Source organism: Phyllostomus discolor, chromosome 7 (assembly GCF_004126475.2).
Source record: "Phyllostomus discolor isolate MPI-MPIP mPhyDis1 chromosome 7, mPhyDis1.pri.v3, whole genome shotgun sequence".
NCBI classification, from domain to species: Eukaryota; Metazoa; Chordata; class Mammalia; order Chiroptera; family Phyllostomidae; genus Phyllostomus; species Phyllostomus discolor.
Window position 1 is genome coordinate 134,462,548 of NC_040909.2, and position 20,900 is coordinate 134,483,447.

The window sequence follows — 20,900 nt, forward strand, 5'->3', positions numbered from 1 at the left end:
AAGTGAGGAAGGAGAGGTGTGGGGGTTCCGGTACGTCCTACAGTGGTGGTGGGCAGGGGATCTTCCAGAAGTTTCCACACCAGGTGGAGACAGGGTCCTCCTTCCCTAACCCCCAGCCCCTAGCCTCCCACCCACTCCCTGGCCACCCAAGCACCCGGCGGAGAGCGGCTCTTGGCAGCTGCCTTTCTCACGCCGCGCCCTGCACCCACCTCTCCACACTCTGCCCCCTTCCCTCCCTTCTCCACCCCGATTCAAAACGAAACAGGAGGAATTTGCTTCTTTCTCCCAAGACCCACTTTTCAGGGTAGGGCCGGGCTCCTGCCTTGCTTATCTTGGCCACGGGTACCCTGCCTACAATACAGTGTTTGCTCACGCTTCCCCAGGGGGCAGGGTCTGTCCACTGGAGTGATCTACACCATGCTGTTTCAGACGGAAGACCAGGCCCGGACAGGGGCCTCCCTCGACATCCTTGGGTTCCACCACCAGGCCCAGAACCCGGGTTTCCTGACTGAGTCCCCCGTGGCTGAGGGTAACCAAGGAACAACAGTGGAAAGATGGTCAGGGAGCAGCCAGGATTGCCTGGTGACTTGTCCCTTCACCCTTAGGGTCTAATGCTCAAATTCTGGGTGTTCCACTCTTCATTCATACACAGCCATGGGGTCCTCAAACATTTCCCGAGCACCCCTGCACCCAGGCATAGGTCTGGGTCTGAACCCCAGCTGGGTTCCTTACTAGCTGTGCAAGCCCGGGGCACCGTAGCTTGTCTCTGTGCCTCAGTCTCCTCATCTGTAAAGTGGGCTGTTAGCCTCCACCTGCAGTTCTTGTGAGGGCTGGAGATGACGCCTGTAGAGCACCCGGTATACAGCAGGCGCTCAGTACGTGGTAGCTGTCACCCTTCTTTAGACATGAAGAGGTCCAAGGGCACACCATGGTCTCGGGGACCCTGGCACTGGGGACTTCCTCTGGTGGGGGAGACAGGGGCCCCCAGCGGAAACACAGCCCCTGGGAGCAGTGGGGCTCCCGTCGGCAGCACCCCGACTCTGACAGGAGCCCCGAGCATAGGGAACATGCACCCCAGTCTCCCAAACACTCAGACAGCTCCCGTCGCTTGCCCTGCCTGGTCGGTCACCCAGAAAGCACGGGGTGGTGACAAATACAGAGCCCGCGCTTCCTGACGTCCGGACCTGGAGATCCGGCTGTTTCCAGATCGAGCCAGTCTGCTCCGTGCCTCTGCCCCTGCGCCCTGCCTCTCCGGAGCCTGGAACCGCCCCCGCCCCCCTGTGGGCTCCTCAGGCTCCAGCATTTTCTGCCAGCCCCAGCTCACACGCCCCCCTCCACCCCTGCCCCCGCCTCCTGGAAGCTTCCTGTTGGGTCTGAGCGAAGTTTCTGGCTTCTCCTTGGCACACATCATCCTGGCACAGCCTCTATTACTGCCCTTATCTCACCCCCGTAATTACCTGCTTAGGTCTCTGTCCCAGGGAAGGGGCGGAGGGGGGACGCCCAAGGGCCAGGACCTTGACTGGAGAGCGAGGGAGGTCTGTTATCTCCGAGACCCTTATCACGCTCCACCCTGGATTACAGTCATTACAGTTCCTGCCCACCCCCCCCCCCCCCCCGCACACCCCTCCCCACCCCCGGCTGTGCCTGCTGTAAAATGTTTCCCAAACCAGCCTGCTGTTTGTTGGCCAGCACCTCACCCAGGAACGACTAGGAGGAGGGCCCTGAGAGTTTTAAAATCACAGGTTGTGGGCACAGGCGGGAGGGCGGGGGGCAGGAGACGCAGTGTCTCTGGGGTGGGTGGGTGGGGGAGGGAGAAGGAGATAGTAGCAGGAGGGGGAGGGAAGGGCACGGCAGAGACAGAGGAGGAGAGAGAGAGGAAGAGGAGGGGAGGAAGGAGAGAGGGAGGGGGAGAGAGGGGAGGCAGAGCAAGAGAGGGCCCTTGGAATGCCCGGAGAGCCCAGAGAAAGCGGGGTCTGCCCTGGTTCCCGGGTGCCTCCCCGGGCAGCCCCTTTCCACAGCTTGGCCCTGGCCGGGGTCCTCCTGGTCTCCGGCTGCCCCCGTGGCCGCCGCAGGCCCCCTCTGCAGAAGCGGCTCTGGAGGTCCGAGCCCACGTGCTGCTGCCTCGGTGGCGCCCCCGGAGCTCTCCAGGTGGTCTGGCTCCTCCGAGGCAGAACACCCAAACCCATCAAGAGTTTGTGTGACACTGTTTGAGCCGCGCTGACCACACCTGCGGGCAGCGAGGCCCCCAACGCCCCTGGGACGGACAGCTTGGCAGTTTCTTTCAGGCGGCTGGGAGTAAGCAGGGAACGCGAGGAGGGAGGTTCCCTGGAGGTGGGAGAAAGCAAGGCGGGGACTGAAGGTTCCCCGGGTGGCTAGAGAGAGACGTGCTCTCCCGAGGGTGCTGAGGCTTCTCTCAAAGGTGCGTGAACCTGGACCCACGGAGACCACGGACGGGGCTTGCTTACTCACGGCAGAGACAAGGTTTGCACTGCGGAGGTGACGTGGCTGGAGCGTGACTGCTCACCATGGCTTTCTCCATGAGGAACCCCCTTGGCACCCCCCTGCCCCCCGCCGTGGCGGGCCCTGCCTCAGGCCAGGCCACACCAGACTCTGCAGCCGCCTTTGGCACCAACGAGCTGCGGGACACTGAGCGGGCTGCTAGGCTTGTCTGAGTTGCAGGGTCCTCCACCGTGGAACAGGGTCCTTGGGGCGGGGGGGTTCCCTGGGACTTCCGTGGGGGCAGGGCTCATGCCACGAGGCGGGGGTCCTCTCTCCTCTCACTGCGTGATTCCACTTCTAGGGCGTTCAAGGCCGTGGACGGAGGGAGAGGTCGGAACCGGAGTCTACCTGGCAGAAGGGCTGGGTGCTGACCCAGAAGGGCTGGATGCTGGGGTGTCCCTGGGGAGCGGGGATTCCCTGTCCTGATCCGTGCGGTGGTTTCATGGTGCAGAGCCATAGCACATGCATTTGTGACATGTACCTTCTGTGCGGTTTGCCCCATCGAAGTCATTCCGCAATTAACCACCAGCAGCAGCCGACATCCGAGGCACCAAAATCCACCCTTTGGGCCCAGCCTGCTGTCTTCTGTGTGACAATAACGTTCACTCATCCTGATACTTGTTTCACTTTCAACCACGCTCTTCGCACACGAGGGCACGGCGGCCCACACGGTGAGCCCACACGTTGCCAGACCCAAGCGGGTCCACTGCACTCTGACCCCTCGGGACCTGCCCGCCCATCCTGCTTGCTCAGCCGCGGGCCCCCTCTCTGGTGTCACAGTGTCTCCTCGGGGACACCTGGGGTAAGGGAGTGAGTGTCGTCTTCTCTTTTGATATTTTCAGGCTGTTGGAACCGTCTGCTCCAGGAGCCTAGACTCGCTCACCTCCCAAGGTGTCTCCCTGGGACCCTCCTGATTGTTCTGGCGTCACAAGACCTCCTGGGACCACGGACAGCCATTCTCAGCATGCCCTTTGCCCTTCACTCTCTGTCACTCATTCAACAAACGTTTCCTGAGGGCTCATTCAGCTCTGGAATTGGAGGCACAGTGGGGAAGAAAGCCAAGCCCCTGGTGGAGCTGAGAGTCGAGAAAACGAAACACAAAACTCACGGAACGAGACGAGCGTGCCTGACAGCGATGATGGGTAAGCATGAGTGGAGGAGGCCCCCTGGCTGGGCAGGGGGCCCCTCCAGCCTCACGCCCACCATCTCATTTCATAGTGAGGACAGCTTCGCCACAGGGGGAAGGTAGAACTTAGTTATTTGGCACAGAAGCCGACCGAGGGGGTGGGGTGGGTAAATGAGACCCCAAGCCCTCCACCCTCCCTCCCTCCTCCAAACGGCAAAGCCAGGCGCAGCTGCCTGCAAGAATTGGGTTCCTCCGCTCCTGGGGCACCCTCCCCGGTCCCCACCCCCGTCACTGCCACCTCTCCGTCTGGCTTGAGGGGGGTCCACGGCCTGCCTGCACGGCACTCGCCCTTAGCCGTGTGCAAGGGGCAGGGCAGGGCAAGTGTTTGTATGTCCACTTTGCCAGCTTGCAAATCGCAGCTCAGAGAGCGAAGAGCCCCAGCCAGGGTCACCGCTGCTGCTGGCCCGGCCTGGCCTGGCGCCCGCATCCCTCTGCCTCGGGGTGAACTTATGTCCATCTCCCACGAGGAACTGTGGCCTTCGGGAGGGCTGGGACAGGGGCTGGGTGCCTGAACCCCAAGAGGGCCCTTGGCTGATGACTTTTTCCAGAGAAGGGGAAAACCACCCACCTCCTCCTTGCTCCTGCCCACCCTGGTCGGGACGTGCAGAGCCTCACACCCCTCCCAGGATTCCCTCAAGGGGTGAGTCAGCAGTCTTCGAACAAGGCCTCCTGCCAGAAGCAGAGCCAGGCAGCAGGGCAGGTGGGGAGTGGGGAGGGGAGAGGGCGGGGCGACCACGTGCCTCCTGCCACCTGCACCTGTGTCGCTGCCCAGACTTTGTTCCACACCTGCTGCTCCCTCCAGTCCCCTTCCACCGGCTTGGTGGGGACCTCACAGGTCTGTCCTGCCCTCCTGTCAGCCATCCTCGCTCCCGGGGTGTTAGTGCAGGGCCGCTGGCTCGCAGAGCTCAAGGCTCCACAAAAGCTACCCCCTGCCATCCTGCCAGGCTCGGGTGGGGAAACTGAGGCTCAGAGAGGAGGCAGGACTTGGGCGAGGTGCTGAGGCTCAGACCCAGCTCAGCCTGCCCCTGGGTTCCTGTGCTTCCCCTGTAGCAGTCACACTGAGTGGAGTGGGGTGGGGTGGGCCCCCTGGGGGCTGCAGACAGACTCCGCCCCCTTTTGCCCATTTTATAGAAAGGAAGACTGAGGCACGGGGAGGAGAAGTGACTGGTGGGGGAAGGAAGGGACACAGTGATATCCTAGGACAGAACCATGGCTTCTTCTGGGCTCCTCTCACTGTGGCTTGTAGGGCTGGGGCCTCCCAGCAAAGGCACGGTGCGTGAGTGAGTGAGTGAGTGAGTGAATGACAGGACGGGTGGATGAACGTGCACACGCAGTACTAGAGCACTGGTGTCAGAGCGACCACCACTGGCCACATGTGGCCTTTGAGCACTGGACGTAGGGCCAGTGCAAACAAGGACCTGAGTTACAAACTTGGTTCCATTTTAATTCGTGAAAATAAAACAATAAAAACCGACACTTAATTCAGATATTAGAAAACTTGCAATCGTGTTTGGACCAAGTTGGGTATGTGAATCTACTTTTTCAACTGCAGATTTTGTGATATCGAATTACAGACCAAACACTTCAGAGGAAAATGCAGCCCGCGCATCGGGTTATGTGAGTCCTGGCAGCAGGCAGCGGGCACCCGATTTCAGAGAGGTAGCATGAGAAAAAGAATGCAACCCATCTCCATGTGCTTCGTGTTGATAACGTGTTGAAACAGTTTCTTCTGTGAGTGGCTGCATACACTGTGGTCCAACCAGACGGGAGAACATTATTCAGCGCTAAGAAGAAACGAGCTTTTACCCAGCCACGAAAAGACACGGAGGAACCTTCAACGCATATTACTAAGTGGAAGAAACCAATCTGAAAATGTTACATACTGTCTGATTCCAACGCTATGACATTCTGGAAAAGGCAAAACTACGAAGACAGTGAAAAGATCAGTGGTTGCCAGGGAGGAAGGGGGAGGGCAGGAGGGAGGGGGGAACAGGCGGAGCCCAGAGGGTTGTGGGGGCAGCGAAGCAACACCATGGTGGGCACGAGTCATCACGCAGTTGTCCAAACCCTCGGATCGAACGGCAGCAGGAGTGAGCCCTCCTGTAACCCACGGACTCCGAGTGCCTGCGATGTGTCGAAGCGGGTTCACAGATTGTAACAAAGGCGCCCCGCGATGGGGGTGTCCGTAGCAAGGGAGGCTGGGCGCCTGGGGACAGAGGTTATGCAGAAAACCCCGGTCCCTCGAGCTCCGAGTTGCTGTGGACTCACAGCTGCTCTGAGAAAAGACAGTCCGTTTAAAACTAAACAGTCACCCCACACCCCAGGAACTTTTCCCTGCATCGTTCACTGTGTTCTTAGCTCTTAGTATGTTTCCTGGCACATAGTAGGTGCTGAATAAATGTTAGTGGGGTGAATGAATGAATGAATGAACCCAAACAGTGTCTTAACACTTTGGGTTCCAGACCTTTTCCCGTGCACGTACAGTCCCGCGTACATACATGTTTCATTTAAATGAGCTCATACCAGATGCATGATTATATAGTCGGTGTTAGTCCTTAGTGTGCTGCGAGCACCTCTCCGAGGCGATAGCTATAAACCTCCCTCGGTCTCCCTCGCACGGCTGTGCACCCTTCTGCCATGTGGATGGACCGTCATTGATTCAATCCAGCTCTTATTGTGACATCTGGGCTGCCTTCCCGAGGGGGCTGCAGGCCCTCACGGCCACAGGCATCCCTGCAGAGCGTGTCTTTTGCCGCGTGGCTGTTGGTCAGGATCGATTTTAAACCGGTCTCAACAGCACGGAGAGGGAAGGTGGGGGTGATACCATCTGAGTTTCTGGTAACAGGAAGATAAGGCCTTCCTGCACCTCCAGGGGCCTGTCCCTGGCTGTCCGTGCTCTGCCTTGGCTGAGAGTTGTCCCCGAGAATGCACTGGAAACGCGCTAACTAGCTCAGCCCTACGGTCAGCGGGGACGGGATAACCAAGCCCAACATCTGGCCCTGGGGCGGGGCCACCAGGGTGAGGTGGGGATGTGCCACCCCACCGCTGACTGCACACCAGCTGGGAAGCCAGCAGGGCCTGGGGCTGAGGCCTGGGGTTGCACCTTGTGCACTTCCTGTCTCGGGTGAAGCGATGCAACCTGTCTGGGTTGTGATGGTCTCAGCTGAAAGGCAAAGATGGTCACAGAACCCGCCTGGTCAGGCTGTCCCAAGGATTCCTGGAATGGCCGCCACGACGCTAGCCAAGCACCCCATGCAGCACTTGTGCGGGGCTGGGAGTTCACCAGCCTGCACACAGCACTCCCCCCTGTGCCTCAGCGCCCCCCCACCCCCGACTCTAACTCACAGCATTTGAGCCCGCGTGGGTGGCTGTCCTGCGACCTTCGTCAGGAGCGGAGACGGTGCACTCCTGGGTGTGCAGCTGACGTCGCAAAGAGACACCGTCACTTCCGTGGTGGGGCCGTGCCCCTGAGGTGGGAGAAGGAGCTCAGACTGGGAGGTCAGAGGTGGAGCCGGGTCCCCAAGAGCTCCTGAAGTCACCTCGAACTCTGAGCCTCGGCATCCCCATCTGTAGGCTGAGGTGAGAGGGCCTTGCTCCCTCGACCCTCCCAGCTGTAATGGTCTTAAAGTGCTTCCCAGAAACAGAAACGGTGGATATGATTACCCACCCAGCCCAGCGACTGGCAAACTGCAACCCAGATGCGGCCCAGGGCCTGCTCTCACAGGGCCTGCAAGCTCAGGGGGGTGTCTACCTCTTCAAGTGGTAGGAAAAAAACCCCACAAAAGAATAATAGTATCTTTTTAACAACAGGGAAAATGATGGTGAATGCAAATTTTGTATCTATAAATAAAGTTTTATTGGAGTACAACAGTGCTCACTCATTTACATATTCGCTGGGCAGCTCTTCCAGCTGCCATGGAGGAGCCAGGAGTTGCCATGGAGACTCCCTGACCCTCCACACCTGAGATAGTCTCTCTCTGTCTCTTTAAGAAAAAGCTCGCAGTGAGTGCCCTGGTCTAGAGAGTTGTCTTTTCAGATAGTACTCACTATCTTCGGAATATTTTGCATTTTTCTTTCTTTCTCCAAAGGTCGCTGCCTCTGAAGATCGGGGCTGTTTAGAAAATAAAACAGAATGCTTGGAGAATTCTTTAGCGCGCCCCGGCTCCAGGGGCTGGGGCCTCATGGCAGTCTGCCCACTGCCCAGGGTGCTGCAGGGCCCTCCCCGGGGGGGGGGGGGGGGGGCGTGGGTGTGTGGGGGGCCCAGCGCCAGCTCCCTCCCCCGACATGCTTTCCCTGCAGAGAGGTATTTGAAAAGCACATCTCGGAAACGGGCCGAGAAGTATCCAAGCACAAAACCCTTCCCGGGGCTGTGCGGCTGAGCACGCAGGCCTGGCCATCGGACAGATGTGAGTTCCCAAAGTCACTGGGTCCCTTCTCGGCTGTGCGGCCTTGGACGTGAGTGTGGCATCGCCTCTCTGAGGGTCAGTTTGTGCGCTGGGCAGTAAGTAGTGCCTACCTCTGTGAGTCTGTTCAGGCTGCCCCGACAAAGCACCACAGACTGGGAGACTCAGACGATGGGAATTTATTTTCTCACGATGCTGGAGGCCAGGAAGTCCAAGATCAAGGTGTCAGCAGGGCTGGTTTCGTCCAAGGCCTCCCTCCGGCCTGTAGACCGCTGTCTGCTTCCCTCGTCTCTGTTCTTCCCTGCCTGCCTCCTAATCTCCTCTTCCTACAGGAACACCGGTCAGGCTGGATCGGGGCCACCAAACGACTTCATTTTAGTGGAATCGCCTCTTCAGAGACCCTGTCTCCAAACACAGTCACATTCCGAGGTCTCGGGGGTCAGGACGTCGGCACAGGACCGTGGAGGGAGACACAGTTCTGCCCATGGCCCTGTCTGACAGGGGGCGGGGGGGGGGGGGCCGGGTGACGTCAGGAACGTGTAACACGGTCTCTGCAATGTGAGTGAGCCCTCGGTAAACGTCCGTTCTAATTTCATTAACAGGGACTTCCTTGGGGTGGGAGGGTCTCTTAACTAGCTTCTGAGCAGCCCGTCCCCATGGTTGTCATTGCTGCTTTGGGCATTCGTTAGGACGACTTGTCTGGCAGATGTCAGAGGACAAGCCCCCTTTCCTCAAGCCCCCTCGCAGCGTGGCGCCGCTGCTTCCTCGCCTGACCGAATGCGGTGAAAGCACACGGGCAGAGAGCAGAGCCTGGCACACAGTAGGCACTCAACACATTTGCGCCGGATACGTGCAGGGAAGGACCGCCTCTTCCTAGCATCGCGCTAGAACATAAACTGCACGAGGGCAGGGGCATTTGCTGTCTCTATCACACTATATTCGTTTCTGGCACACAGTAGGTGCTCAGGAAATGTTTGTCGAGTGAACTAAATGAATCAATAAGGCCAGCCATTCTCTCTTTCTGTCCCTTAAATGAGTCTTCAGTACATACCATAGAGACTCCGGGATGGGACGTAGCGTATATTTATTGAATACCTACTGTGTGCCAGCTTCTTTTCTACCCTGGTTCGCACCACAACACACAGTGGATTTTGTGCTGGAAATAAAATCCAGTCTCAGTCAGACCCAGCCCGTTCATACTCTGGGCGTCAGTTCCTTCTCTGCCAGGAGCAGCAGATGAAAAGGCCTGGCAGGGTTCCTGGCACATAGTAGGTGCTCAATAAACAGCACTTTACCTCCCTCTCTCCCCGCCCCCCCGCCCCGTCCCCGAGATGGTTGGAATAATCCTCTCTGTTTAAGCTCCCAGACCCACTGCTTGCCTCTGGGACCTCGGAGGCCAGGGGCGAGAAAGGAGACCGAGGGAAGAGTGGAGGGAAGAGGAAGTGGGAAGGAGACGCCGCCCGGGCGGCCTGGCGGAGACGCGGCCAGCGAGCGCGTGAGCGTTGGGGCACTGTGGAGTGGCCCTCGCCCCGCCTGACTCCGGGAGGTGTCAGGACTCTGCAGCCAGGGGTCACAGGTGGCTTTGGGGAAGCCAGGCCCCGGGACAGATGTGCGAGCAGCCCGGAGCCCCGGGCCTGGAGGAAGCTCAGGGCGCCCAGGGCCCAGGGCTGAATGGGCCCTTTCTCTCCCTCCAACAGCACATCCCTTGTTTGTGGGTTTGTTTGTGTGCTCACTTCCCCAGGCTGTTTCTGTTCTGCTTTTCCTCCCACGGGGCTCCGCCTGGGGCGGGCGCCTCCTCGGGCGAGCGCTGGGCTTCCAGCATTTCCAGAGCATTGCACATCTCTCCCCAGGCTGGGGGTGGGGGGTGTAGGGGACCAAAGGGAAGGGTGGCCTTCCCTCTCTGCAGTCGACTTGGGAAGACACAACGTGTTCACCTGTGGGGGACAGGGCCTCGGGACCGGCTCACCCAGGCCCGGGCCCCACGCCGGGGGCTGGCACGAGTCCTCACACCAGCTCCACCGCAGGACACCGGGAGCCGCATCTGACAGAGGACGCCATCGCCATGCCGAAAACTCCTCGAGGCTCAGCTTTGGCTGCCAGGGGAGGAGACGGAGGCACGGAGCGCTCAGTGCCCTGGCACTCGGTGGCTGGATTTGAACCCCAGCCTCGGGGAGGCCCAGACTCAGCACCTGCACAGCCCATTCCTTCCACTCCTTAGCTCCCTGCCCTCCTATTCGCTGTCACTCCATGGGCTCGCACACCCTCCCCAGCCCTGCAGGACCTGCCTCCCTCCTTTGTCGTGACGGAGGCCACACGTTCTCGCCCCGCCCCGGAGCGTGTGGTCAGCGCGAAGCCCGCGGGCCCCAGCTGTCCCTGCGCCCCCACCCACAGAAGGGCGCCTCGGGGAGACGCTGCTGTGATTGCCGGTCTGCGGATGGGACCCCTGAGAGACACAGAGCAAGAGGTCGCCCACCCAAGGCTGCTCGCCTGGAGAGCTGGCATGGGCTTTAGCTCCTTTTGGCAAACCCGCCACTGTGGAGTCCAGCTGGATGGAGGCAGTGCGAGGGGGTGGAGGCGGAGGCCCCTGCCAAGTGGCCGGACTCGCAGAGGACGAGGAGGGCAAAGGGAGGCTGGGTGGGGGAGCGTTTCAGAGGGAGCTGGTGTACCCACAGGCTCGGGGACTCTCGAGGGGTTTATAGGAGCCCGGGGGCGGTGCCTGCCCCCTCCTCTCTGGGTTTCCCTCCCAGGACTCATGCACCGGGTGTCCCTGGGTGGTTCCGATGCCTCAGACCTTCCTGCAGGTGGGCATGGGCGGAGCTGCCATGGCTGCAGCTCGCATGAGGCACTGTCCCCTCCATGTCTCTGGAGCCCCCTGCCCAGGCCTTCTTCACCCAGGGCCAGCCTCCCTGACTCCTGCCAGCTTCCTCCCCACGGTGCCGCCCCAGCCACCAGTGCTGCCCGTCCCACAGCTGTGGGGCTGGTGACCCCCACTCCCTGCCGCGTGCAAGACGAATGGCCTTCAGACAAAGGCAGACCCACCAAGGCCCGGCGGGGTGGGGGTTGGGGACGGCTCCTGCCCTTGACCGCACCAACGGCTCACCCAGGCTCAGAGAGATGGTGGGGAAGCAAATCTTCTTCAGCCAGACCGGGTGTCTCCGAAGGGGGTTCTGCAAAGGCCACACCCGATCTGGAGTGGGGGTGGGGCCGGGGAGGGTGGAGAATCTGTATGTGGAGGGAACCGGCCCTTGCCAGCTTGAAGCACACGAGGGCTGTCCTTGGCCCGCCCCTCGGGGTCGTGGGGTTCTTCGGCGCATCCTGAGCCTCGTGGGGCCTCAGAGCCTGATGCGCAGCGATCCCCAGGGCTTGCTTCATTCCCTTCCCCCCGGACCATTGCCACAGGGCCGGGGACTACGCCTCAGCCACCTCCCCACCCATCCCTGGGGCCTGGGCCACGCAGGCCCTGCCCCTGAGCACGGGCACTCTCGGCCATTGTTGAGTGCAGGGTGTGTGCCGGGCCCCCTGTGCACGCACCCTCACTCGGTGCCCACGGCACGGGTGTCGTCTGCAGTTTACGCAGGCTGATTCCAGAACCTTCCAGCTGCCCCCCCGCCCCCATGCTACATCAGGGCCAGGCGTGCGCCAGGCGTGCTCCCTAACTAGCTGCTTGGAGGGCTGACCGCACCTTCAGCCTAGGCTGTTGCGAGAGTTAAATATGTAAAGAAGCTGCCAGCAGGCGTGATTTTCAGGAGGAGCTCAGGAAACAGACTTGCCTGAGATAAAGCCACACATCACCCAGCCCCCCGGGATGCTCTGTCAATGCACCAAGTTCAAGTGTCCTGAGTTCGCCCTGGAGGAACCTTGGATTCCATCCAGGAACACCTTCCCCGCTGAGAAACCGGTGTTTGCCTCACTTACTCGGTGTTTTGTCTGAGCCTCAGGTTGTGCCACGAGCCCCTCCGTGGGGCGGCGGTTGGATCCTGGCACCAGTCACTGGTCTCAGACGAGCTGTTTTCCGGCTCACCATCGGCTCACTGGAATTCCACCTCGTGGATCCCACGGGGGGGCAGGGCTGCAATGGGTCTTGGGACGCTGTGAGGGGCAGCGGAGTAGTCACTCCGCCCCTCTGAGCTGTGGCCATGGAAGCAGCCACCTTTTCCGAAGTGGCAGTTGCCTGGAGGGAAGGTGGTGTGGAAGGACCCCCAGCTTCCCTGAGCTGCCCCGTAGGTAACAATAGCCCGCTGTCCGTGTCTATCCAGTCTGTATCATCAGGACTGTTCTAAGCCCCTTCCCTGAACCGACTCACAGACGAGCTAACTGTTGTTACTAGTTCCACTTCCAGATGAGAAAGCTGTGGCACAGAGAGGTCAGGTCATGTGCTGAAGGTCACACAGCAGGGAGGTGGTAGAGCCGGGATTTGAACTTGGGGCTTTTAGGTTTCAGAGTATTTTAGGGTAACGTGTTCCTATCCTGCTACCCCTGAGCCAGCCTCTAGACGTGGCTAAGGGCATAGTCTTCAGTGGTACTAACTGGAAAACATTTTTATTCATTATTGTTTTCTTTCCGATTTTCACAGCGACCTTGCATCGGCCCAGAGAGGAGTGAGGTGCCTTCTGCCACCCTCGAAGGACTCACAGTAGCCCACAGGGCAGGAAAAGTGAGGACACAGCTCCACTCTCCTTCTCTCAGCCGCTGACGTCCAGCTGGGGGAATGCAGGCCTTGGCCGCGCTCCCTCAGCTGCAGTGGAATTCCGCCTCAGGTCGGGCTGACCCCTCTGCACGCCCCAAGTGAGGACAGAGACACCAGCCCCGGGGGCCAGCACCCGGGCGGGCGGCAGGAAGCTCCCCTGGCCCCTGGGCCTCCGGAGGACGGCACTGCTGCCTTGGAAACGGGTATAAGGACCGGCAGGAGCCCTCCGTGGGGAGTACTCCACCGAAGGAGGCTCACATTTCCCCGAGGAATGCCTGCCCTGCAGGGACGACACCGTGCCCTGGTGAGACGGAGAGACGGACGACGGAGCCCCAGGCTGGCCGAGAGCGGAGGAATGCTGCAGTATCTCCCTCTCGTGTTTGCTCCCACCCGGCCTCGAGTTGAAAGGGCTTCAAGGAAAACACCCACGGCTCTCGTGCTCTCCCACACCACGGGCAGCCGACGGCCGCTGGGCCGGAACGCTACGGCCCCCCGTAGCTTCCCCTCCTCCAAGCCCCACTCATCAGTTCCCGTCGACGAAGACCCGAGGGGAGCCCGTGTTGGTGCAGGGCTGGGAGCGGGTGCTCCTCGCTCTCATGAGGTCAGACTTCAGTTAGGGAACGGGGGTGGGGTCGGGGGGGGGGGGGAGGAAAATGTGTTCTTTAGTTTTTGCCTCCTTGTCTTTGTCTGGATGTAGGTGTGAAAACTCACAAGAGGAACAAAAAAAGAAAGAAAAGAGAAGAGTCAGGTTGCCGGGAAATGAACACAGGCTGGAGGGCAAAACAGCCGGGTGTCCTGAGCCTCCCTGTCGGGTAACATCCGTCAGAGATGGGGACGTCAGAGCGAAACCGGTGTTTGCCCTCCAGTTGCCACCTGATCATCTGGCTCAGGAATCCAGCCCCTTTCAAGAATAGGATTCTACTCAATTGAGCACAGGCTGCGAACCAAAGTGTCGCAGGTTCAAATCCCAGTCATGGCACATGCCTGGGTTGCAGGCCATGGCCCCCAGCAACCACACATTGATGTTTCTCTGTCTCATTCTCCCTCCCTTCCCTCTCTAAAAATAAATAAATAGAATCTTTAAAAAAATGAATAGGATTCTGGAATCATCCAGGGGTTGGTTTTTTGTGTGTGTGTGTGTGTGTGTGTGCGCTTTCCCCCCTCCTGAAAACGGTCTCAGAGATTGCAGCGTAGGATTTATAATCACTCACACCTGGATCCCAGCCCCGGCTCTGCCCCTCGGTGACAAGGACCCTGTTGGACATTCGCGTCCCTTCTCCGCCTCTCGGACCCCTCTTCCAGCCCAGGGGGAGGGGTGGCCGAGTTCCCCACAGGGTGATCGTGAGGATGAAGGGGGGTAACGGGGGGAAGGCCTGGCGGGCCCACGACAGGTGCTAAGAAAAGGGAGTTCCTCTCTTCTCTTGTCAACACCTCTCCTGACTGGATTCTTCAAGGGGTCAGCAATGTGTTCCTGTTGTAGTTAGCTGGGTATTGTGACAATTAAACAGTTAATAATCTTCCCACGGCAGGGACTCTCCGTGGCCGCCCAATATCCACTCTCCATTTCCTCTTTAGTAATACAGCCCTTTATTATTGGGGTTGCCCAGTAGATTAAAATACAGTATGATGGGATATAATACCATATGATTATTGTGGCCAGCTTAAAAAAAAACCCAACATTTCCCAGCCCCCTTTGCAATCCGGTGTGGCTGGCGGGACTGCTCAGATCACTCCCCAGAAGAGGCACGAACTGACCCCTGCCTGGACACGACTGCTAGAACCCCAGCCGCCGTCTTTGACCTTGGGTGACCTTGAGGCTAGAGGCCATTAGTCAAGGATGGTAACGCAGAGAGAGAGACAGAGCGAGCTGATGACTACGGCGCCTCCTTAGTGCTGGGCCTTTTGTAAGAGGCAACGAAACCCCCCATTTACTCAACCACTGCTTTTTTGAGTTTTCCATTGCGTGGACCTGGATGTAACTATAACTGATGACCTCTCCACCCGTTCTAGCCCCACTTCTTGGTGTGCCGGGCACTAACAATCGCATCTCTCTACCTGTCTCTTCACGCTCGTAGAAAAGATAGATTTACGTGGGCGTGCGTACACAGCGGTGTTGTGCTGTATGCCACGCTTCGTGATGGCTTAAAAATGTATATCAACATCAAATTTTCCCGTACACAGATCTCTCACCTACTCTTTCCAATATTAAGCTACTAAGATACGGTAAGGATATATCATACTTTCTTTAACGGTCCTTCTATTGATGTACTGAGGTGTCTGGACACTGTTTTTGAACTTAGATCAACCTTGCTGCACGGACACCTGATGCAAGACCTCGTACCGATGTGTGTTGATGTTTTGCAGACACGGCCACTGTGGGATGCCCAGTTCCAGTCCTTCTGAAGCCTCCCCACACTTCTTCCTTTCACAGACGAGGCCAGGGAGGCCCTGAACAATGGTGCGCCGGAGGTAACAGAGCCAGACCACGGCAGCGACGCCTCAGAAACACCACAGTCGCCACCCAAGGCCCGCTCTCCTCCGTATCCGGGGGGGGGGGGGGGGGGAGCAGTGCAGAGTTGCTGGAGGAACATTCAAACCCTCTGCATAGAAAGAGGGCTCCCCCAGTCTCTGCTCGACTGTGTCCCTTGTCGGGAAGGTCCCTGCCTTTCTTGTCACCTTCAGAGAGTATCAAATGATCTTTCTGGCGTCGTGTTCTCAAAGCTTCTACCCACTGGTCTCTGTTCTGACCCCCGGGGTCCTGGAGAGCTGGTATGCTTCCTCAAAGACCCGTGGGATTCACCAAGGTGGGCGCAAGAAAGGAATTCAAAGTTCCCTGTTTGGGACTCTTGACACTCAGATATTTCTCACGTGCGGAGTGTATACTATCGGCCGGGCGGTGAGCGCGGCTCCCGGGACACAAAGAGGAACAGACATGGCCCCCGACGCAAAGATGGCCCCTGTCCAGGGTTGGGGGGCCTCTCACTGCAGTGTGTGACCCACCCTCTGACAGTGGCGGCTTTGGAGCGACAGGAAAACACGCAGTGATGGGGCACACAGAGGTAGGGATGTCTGGGGTTCGGAGAGAAGGGCACAGGGCTGGGCTGAGGACCCGTCTGGGAGAGGTAACTGGCCAAGTCGGGGGGCAGCCTGTCCCCCACCAACGGAAGAAATCCGCTTCTCTATAAATGTTGGTTTGTTTTTCCTGGAAAGGATTCCTATTTGCAAGGAGTCACATTCCTACGAGAGATCTCCCTGCCATCCACCCCCCACACACACAATGTTTAGAAGAACAGGCGGAAGGAGCCGTCTGTGGCAGCCTCCTCCCTTCTGACCTTCCAGGGAAGGCCGTGTGCTCAGTCACCACTGAAAGGGATCACAGCAAGCAAGTGTCACTCTTACAAAATATTGGGCAATTCGGTGGGAAAATAAAAGTGAAAAGTAACTGTTCTAATCTGCAGGAATTAAAGTTGAGACGACAAAAGAGGCAGACTGCCCTTCAGCGGAGGGAGAGCGTGGGGTGGACACCCCACGGGCCTGGCGTCGTAACCCCACCTGTCGCTCCTGGCGGGGGACGGGCCCCATCCCTCCCCGTTCCATTTCCTTGTTGCAGAAAGAGGAGAGAATGGAACCTATGTAAAAGAAGTCTGTGAGAAAGTAACTAAAATAAAATCAACAAACAAATCTCGGTCAAGTGCTCAGCCCCCTGGTGGGGGCCAGTGCCCGTGGACTTGCCCCTGGTTGCAGGTTCACCTGGCAGGGCACGGCCCGTACCCGAACACGCCCCCTGTTCTTACGGGGGTGCTGGGGACGTGCATGGACCTCCAGGAGAAGAGACGTGGGGAAAGTAGATCAGAAAAAGCAGCCCCAGGTGCCATGCTTCCTTTGAGCCTTGGTTTATTTAAGTCCAAGGAAGCATCGATGGCCCATGAACTTACCGAGTCCATGGGGTGGGGCCACGGGTTCGGTTCTCCTCCCCGACACTGGGCTGACTGTCCTGGCTCTCAGCCAAGAGGGGATGGGACCAATGCAACCGACGAGGGGCACGGGGCTGGGAACAGAGGCCCTGCCCACCCTGGGCTGCAGGCGAGGCGCAGAGCCGAGCTGGCAAGCCACGTCACGGCCAAGAAGCCAGACAACAGCAGCCCTGACACCTCCTTCTGGAAGGAGCCGCTTGTGCTTTCTCGAGCTCTGGGTCCAAGTGCTTAGACATCTCGTCCCGGTGTGTTCTGCAGGTGCTGCTGCTGCAAACCCACAAGGCCCCGAAGGGCCCCCCCGGCCTTGCCTCCTCACCAAACTGCCCATGGGACCACCCTGGTCCTGTCTGTGTTCTTTTCTGCGACCGGCCTGAATTGGTCCCCTTTTCCCTGCCCTGGCTGTGTGGCTGGCCCGGCTTCTCCCGCTGCCGCCCCATCCTCCCAAGGGTCCTCCAGGTGGTGGCTTGGATCACACCCCCGACACCCCACTCTACGGCCTCTGCGTTCTCAGACACGTGGCTGCACAGACCAGGCAAACCAGGGGCAGAACGGGGTTCTAAGCTTACCTCCCAAATCACAGGTTGCTCGGCCCCCAGACTCAAACCACCACCGTGAACTCTCCGCCACATCCCGTGTGCCAGCTAGCTTGCTGTGGTCCCCCCCGCCCACCCCTCCCCCATCCGGCTCCTGGCTCTGCCAGAGTCCCTAGGGATTGACCCGCCCCTCCCCCAGGAGCCTCCAAGGTCACCTTCCCGCCTCAGGACTTCTGTCACCCTCTGAACCTCCCCAGTGATCACCACTTTCCCGCTAGATGGCCATTCACGTGCGTGTCAACAGCTCTTCACTGGAGCGCGGGTCAAGGACTCTGCCTTATCGCATTACATAACAAAGTGGGTACCGGGGCCAATACTCAGAGTATTCAGCCCTCTACAGTAGTGTCCTGGCCGGAAAGAAGGTCTGGCTGTCGAATTCACCATCTCCCCTGGCAGAGCAGGCCCATCATAAGTCCTTCATAAATATTAAGAAATATTTTATACAATTGAAACAAATTCCCAATTTTGTCTGAAGTCTTCCTTACACTTACTTATATATTTGGCCAGTTTAGCTCCCCTCCTAGCAAGTGCTCCTCGGCTCCCTGACCCCCAAGGGGAGTGGATTTTCCAAGCACGGTTCCTTCCCTTGTTCAAGAAATGTCTGTGGGCACTGGAGGGCCCCCTGCCGCAGGGACCTGAGCTCCCAGCGCTCCCCTGGCTCAGGGTGCGGCAGCCCTGGGCTTGGGAGGGCAAGCCTGGCCCACCGCCCAGTCCCTCCTCTTCCTCTGCATGGGGAGGGGAGCCCCGTGCCTTTTATCCTGGAGACCTGCCTCTGGGCTGCAGTGCCCTTCCCGGCTCTCCTCCAACCGAGTTTGGAATCTGAGCTACTCCAGCCTGGGGCTCCTCCCTGCAGAGCCCGCCTCCAGGTCGCCCCCGCATCTCCTCCCAGGCTCTCTGGGCCTCGGCTCTTCAGTGCATAATCGTCCCTCGGGCCCCCAGTGGGTTCCTTTCCCTCTAGGCCACACAGGGTTTCACACGGGCAGGGATGAGAGGGGACATGCTGATGAGCTGTGGCCCCCCGGGAGCTGTGGGCATGATCTTACACGTTCATCTCACTGAAACGTAAAGGTCTTGTGAGCGAGCCCCGCTTTTCAGATGGGAAAGCAGACGAAGGGAGAGCCAGGTGTACGGAGCGTGCCCGGACCCCCGGGCCCGGCCCTGCCCGGGACTTCCCTGGGTTGCCTGCGCAGTCACTACTTTACTGGCCCCGTTTGCGTCTCTGGGGCTCAGCCGTTCAGTTTGTCGCATGTGTTGAGCACCGACAGTGCCCCAGGCCCTGTTCCGGGCCCTCCGCACTCAGCGATGGCTGCGACCTGGCCGTGGCTGCAAGGGTGAGGCCAGAGAGAAAAGGGATCAGCCCAGACCCACTCCCGACCTTGTGGTGCGACATGGCGGCCGTTTGATTGAGCAAGTAACGAACCTTCTCCTTCCCCCAGTTTCATGGCCACAGCTGGGGCAGCAGTTGTACCCACTTCCCCTCTTTTTTTTTCTTTAAAGATTTTATTTATTTATTTTTAGAATGAGAGGAAGGGAAGGGAAAAGAGAGGGAGAGAAACATTGATGATGTGTGAGAGATACACCAGTTGCCTCTCGCACGCCCCCAGCTGGGGGACCAGCCCACAACCCAGGCAGGTGCCCCGACTGGGAAATGAACCAGCGACACTTCGGTTCACAGGCCGGTGCTCAATCCACTGAGCCACCCCAGCCACGGCTACTCCCCCTCTTTTTGAAGGCCTTATGGGGACTAGCTGAGATGCTCAACAAGTGACTCCCCAGGACCTCCGCCTTAGAGGCCAGAGAGTGAGCCCAGACTTCCACCTTCACCTGGCAGCACAAGGCATCCCCCACGGCTCACGGGAGTGACATCAGGAAAAAAAAAAAAAAGCAGGAGGTATAAACGAGATCCTGCGTCTCCATAACATACTACCAAAGTGTGTCGGTTTCAGCTGAAAAATCACATCATACGAAGAACCAGGCAACTCTTAAAGGGATCGAAAACAGATCACCTGTGATGCCCATACCATGACGACAGAGGTGCTAGGATTATTGGGCAAAGGTTTTGGATCAGCAATCATAAAACTGCTTCAGTGCGTAATTATAAACATGCTTGAAAAAATTAAAGAAAGAAAGAAAGAAAGAAAGAAAGAAAGAAAGAAAAGCCTCATCGAAGAAACAGAAAGTCTCAGCAAAGAAACAGAAGACCGAAGAACACAACAGAACTTAAAACTGAAAAATACCGTAAGTGAAATGAAAAGCCCAGTGGATTCTGGGCTCAGCAGCAGAATTAAGGTGTAGCCCTAAGTTCGGAAGGAGCCTTCGCCTCCTGCAATGCACCAAGGGCTCCTGCAAACCTGGGGTCTAGGGTGGCCGCCTCTGCACCCCAAGGGCTCGGCCCTGGGCCGGGATCCGTGGAGGGGTGTGCTTACGTGTTGGCGGGGTTTGGTTTTGGCTGTGAGCCCCTGACGGGTAGATGAAGCCCTCAGGAGACTGGAGTCTCCCCCTGGCTTGAGTTCTCCCAAGTCCAAGGGCAGCGTGAACCGTGCTCCCTGGGACAGATCCGCAGTTTCCAGTTCCATCAAGCTGGCCCAGCACACCACCGGGAGGCCAGCAGATCCTGTGCTCCCCGCATTTCAGTGGCCTGTCTCCTGGGGGATCCCAGCCTGCAGGGGACAACCCGCAGGGTTGGGTAGGGGTTAGGGGAACATTGGGGAACATTAAAATGGGGCTCTTGCTTGTCATCCAGGAACACCGAGTCACAAAAGGAAAAAGACTTAGCCAAGAACCACTCAAGTGATTGGTAGAGTCAGAGCAAAACCTAGACCTTCCAGGAAAACCTTCTCTCCACCCACTGGCGGGGGGGCTCAACGTTTCCCACCAGGATCCCTGGTTCTGGAGGCCCAGCCTGGACCCGGCAGATGAGGCACAGCAGGGAAGGAAGCTGCTTTGCTCCTCTTCGCTCATTCAACAAATATTTACTGAGCTCCACAACAAACCACTCTGCACTTGGTGGCTGGAATCAGTCAGCATTTTTACTGTTGCTCACAGGCCGACGGGCGACGGTGGCTCTCTGGTCTGGCTGTGGCTGCTCCCGGCTGGGCTTTCTGGTAGACCGGCTGCAGGCTGGCTGGCTGGCTGGCATATATGGGCCTCACTCGTCTCTCCGGCAGTTGGCTTGCCACGGGCTGAGGTGCCCCACGTCTGCTGTCCCCCAGGAGGCTGCCCCAGGCTCCTTGCATGGGGCCGTTGTGAAATGTTTTGCTTCTGTTTCCTTCGGAGCCTTCTTCTGAGCTGTGTGAGCCGCGCTGGTTGATGAAAGGAAGTGAATTATGTCACTTCTGGACGGAACTTGAAATTCCAGAGTGATTCTCCACATTCTTCTGTAGGAAGCTAAAGGTCAGGACACGGCCTCCACTCGGGACCCTGAGTCCGTGGGGGGTCAGTGGTGCGGCCCCAGCCCCCAGCCCCCCCACAGTGTGCACGTAGCCTGAGTGGGAGGGAAGCCTTCATGGCGTTGAGCCGCTGAGACCCCGAGACCTTGGTCCCTGCAGCAGGACCCGT